This window comes from Cherax quadricarinatus, chromosome 5, assembly GCF_038502225.1.
Source record: "Cherax quadricarinatus isolate ZL_2023a chromosome 5, ASM3850222v1, whole genome shotgun sequence".
NCBI classification, from domain to species: domain Eukaryota; kingdom Metazoa; phylum Arthropoda; class Malacostraca; order Decapoda; family Parastacidae; genus Cherax; species Cherax quadricarinatus.
Window position 1 is genome coordinate 71,320,531 of NC_091296.1, and position 4,134 is coordinate 71,324,664.

Genomic DNA, 4,134 nt, shown 5'->3' on the forward strand with positions numbered 1-4,134 from the left:
GCTATCTTGCTCACATTCCAACAGCACACTAAATCCCAAAAATCCCTTGTCTCCACTAACTCCTAAGTCACACTCACACACACACACACACACACACACACACACACACACACACACACACACACACACACACACACACACACACACACACACACACACACACATGCCTCCTGGATACTCTAGTGATAAACACTCAACTTTTCACCCCCCATCCTTCCAATTTGTCCTTGAGATCTACTCTTCTTTTCATCCACCCTGGACTATACACCCTCTTGGCCAACGTATTCTTCTCCATCCTTTCTAAGTGACCAAACAATCTCAACAACCCCTCCTCTGCTCTTTGAAATACAGTATATCTGTTAAGCCATCACAATGTGTTTTATTTTCTCAAGCATAGTACAGTATTTTCAGTCTCTTCTTCCTCTAACTTTCAACTCATATTTCACACTCTTGTAAGTATTGATACCACTATATTCTGCCTGTAATGTTAACTTTAATTTCCATAGACACTTCAACACTCTACCTTCTCTTTTTTTTCATCATCTATTTAATAATTCTCCACATCTTTCATAGACCTATTTGCAAACCCATCCACCCCTAAATATCTAAATATATTTACAGACTTAGTCTATGCTCCTTCCCTCCAATCTGATGTTCAACCCTTCATTACCTAGACATTTTCTTCCTTTCATCACCTTCCTCATTTTTGTAATTACTTTCAACTTATATACTTCTTCTACTTACCCAACCATACTCAACTAATCTTGCAACTTCTCTTTAGAATCTTGCAAAAGCACTGTGTCATCAACAAAGAGCAACTGTGACAATTCCCAATTCATATCACATTGATTATCCTTTAATCTCACACCTTGCCCAAGCACCCTAGTATTCACTTTTTTTGCAACCCTGTCCATAAATGTACTAAAAATCGTTGTAACATTGCATATACCTAACATTAATAACTCTTCACAATTTTCAAAAATTTACCACCTATTCCATACACTTGCAATACCTGCAATATTGTTCCCCTATTCACTATCATATTCCTTTTCTAAATCCATAAATGCAACAAACAATTCCTTACCCTTTATTGTTCATTTATATTTAATATTAACACTTGGTTTACACATCCCCTCCCTTTCTTAATCCTCCATGTTCCTCTGGAATCCTACTTTCTAAACCATAACTACTTTGATATACTTCACCATACACTTAACTTGGTATGCTCAGCATACTTGTTCCCTAACAATTCTCTTTCTCATTTTCATTCTCATTCTCATTTTCATTCTCTCTCTCTCTCTCTCTCTCTCTCTCTCTCTCTCTCTTTCTTTCTCTCTTTATATGAAGGAACTATGCATGCTCTGTCAGTGAATGGACCCCTTCCCTTCTTCTGTGTATGTAATAAACAAATACAGTGCTACCCTAAGTTTCGTACAGCTCCCAACTCAGTTACATAAGTGTATTATTGTAAGTGCTTTTGAAGTGTATTTTTGGGGGTCTGAAACGGACTCTAATCTAATTTACATTATTCCTTATGGGAACAAATTCGTTCAGTAACGGCACTTGAACAGCCTTCTGGAACGAATTATGGCCAAAACTCGGGGTACCACTGTACAGCCACTCTAAAACTATATCTCTACCTGCTTTCAGCATCTCAGTCATAATCTCATTTATTATAACTGCTTTACTTCCTTTCATCCTACCCACTGCCTCATGCACTTCCTACATGCTTACCTCTGACTCTTCCTTACTCCTACCAGGTTTTACTCCTCCGTGCTCAATACACAAAACCATTGCTCCTTTTCATCAACTTTTAAAAACTCCTTAAAATGTTCTCTCTATCTTTCCAGTACCTCTGTCACCCCATCTAATAATTCATCTCTTTTATTCATAACTGACAAGTCCATTTGCCTTGTAGATCTTCTAAACTTACTAATGGCTCTCCAAAACTGTTCCTTATTCTCAGGAGAGATTTACTGATAAAGACTCATCCACTCCATCACTCAATATTTTTTTTTCCTATTCCATGTCCTTTACCTTCCATATACAGTGGACCCTCAGTTAACGCCTTTAAACCATTCCAGAGAGCTAGTCTTCAACCAATTTAGCCTTTAACCGAATTAATTTTCCCCATAAGAAATAATGGAAATCCAATTAATCCGTTCCAGACACCCAAAAGTATTAAACAAAATATTTTTTTTTACATGAAATGTACATTTCCCTACACAGAAAACAATAATATATGCACAATAAAACAATAATAACATCACACTTACCCTTATTGTGGACATGTTGATGAGTGATGAGATGGTAGGAGGGCAGAGGATGCAGGTGTTCTATTGTTTGGAAGGGGAATCCCCTTCCATAAAGACTGCAGGTAACAAGTCCTTTTCTGGGATTACCTCCCTTCTTTGTTTTTTAATGCCACTAGGATCAGCTTGAGAGTCACTGGACCCCTGTCATGCAAGAGAGCTCTGTTTCTCACGTCCCTTTAAGATTTCCCTAAAATGGGCCACAAGAGTGTCATTGTACAAATTGCCAATACAGCTTGCAACAGCTGTGTCAGGAAAATATTCATCCATAAATGCTTGCAACTCTGTAAACATTGTACACATTTCCTTAATCTTTGGCGAAGGCAACTTCCTCCGTCTCTCTTCCTCCTCCTCTGAAGGAAATCCCAGAGTTTTGGTCTGTTGCTGTTGCACCTGAAGCTCTTGTAGCTCTGTAGTGGTTAGCTCTTCATCGTCATCCTCCACCAATGCTTCCACATCCTTGCCACTAACCTCGAACCCCATGGACTTCCCCAATGCCAAAATAGATTCCACAACTGGCAACGGCTCCGTAGGGTCAGCCCAAACCCTTCAAAATCCCTCTCTTGTACACATTGTGGCCACAATTTTCTCCAACCAGAGTTCAAAGTCCTGCATGTCACTCCCTCCCAAGCCTTACCTATAAGGTTTATGCAACTGAGGATACTGAAGTGATCTTTCCAGAACTCTCTTAGGGTCAATTCAGTGTCTGAGGTCACTTCAAAGCACTTTTGAAACACTGCTTTGGTGTAGAGTTTTTTGAAATTTGAAATGACCTGCTGGTCCATGGGCTGGAGGAGAGGAGTGGTATTAGGAGGCAAAAACTTCACTTTGATGAAGCTCAACTCCCCTGCAATTTGCTCTTGCAAGTCTGAAGGATGAGTAGGAGCATTGTCCATTATAAAGGAGGCACTTGAGTTCCAATTTATTTTCCAGGAGGTACTGTTTCACAGTGGGGCCAAACACATCATAGAACCAGTCAATAAACATGTCTCTAGTGACCCATGCCTTACTGTTTGCTCCCTACATCACACACAATTTAGTCTTGACAACATTGTTTTTCTTGAACACTCTAGGAATTTCAGAGCGCGATACACGAGTAAAGGCTTCACTTTGTAATCCCCATTAGCATTACTACACAACATTAGAGTTAGCCTGTCTTTCATAGGCTTGTGTCCTGGGAGTGCCTTTTTCTCCTGAGTAATGTAGGTCCTGTTTGGCATTTTCTTCCAAAACAGGCCTGTTTTGTCACAATTAAATACTTGTTGGGGTTTAAATTTTTCAGTGTCTATGTACTCCTTAAAGTCCTGCACATATTATTCAGCCGTTTTTTTGTCAGAACTGGCAGCCTCACCATGCCTTATCACACTGTGTATGCCACTACGATTCTTAACCCTTTCAGGGTCCAAGGCCCAAATCTGGAGTCACGCACCAATGTCCAAGAATTTTAAAAAAAAAAATTTGTTATTTTTTCTTATGAAATCGTAGAGAATCTTTTTGTGAAGGTAATAAAACAAAAAGTACGAAATTTGGTGGAAAATTGACGAAATTATGCTCTCGCGAATTTTGATGTGTCATCGATATTTACGAATCAGCGATTTTGCCGACTTTGACTCCCATTTTAGGCCAATTACATTATTCCAATCAACCAAATTCTTAGCTATTTCACTAGTATTACTTCTATTCTATCGATTGAGCACAAGAAATCGCCAAGTCAACTGTTTCAACTACAAAATAAAGTGATCGGAAATTGTTAATTTGGCCAATTTAACACAAAGTTCAAAATATTCCAATTTCAAAATAGGGTCCAGAATGAACAATGTAG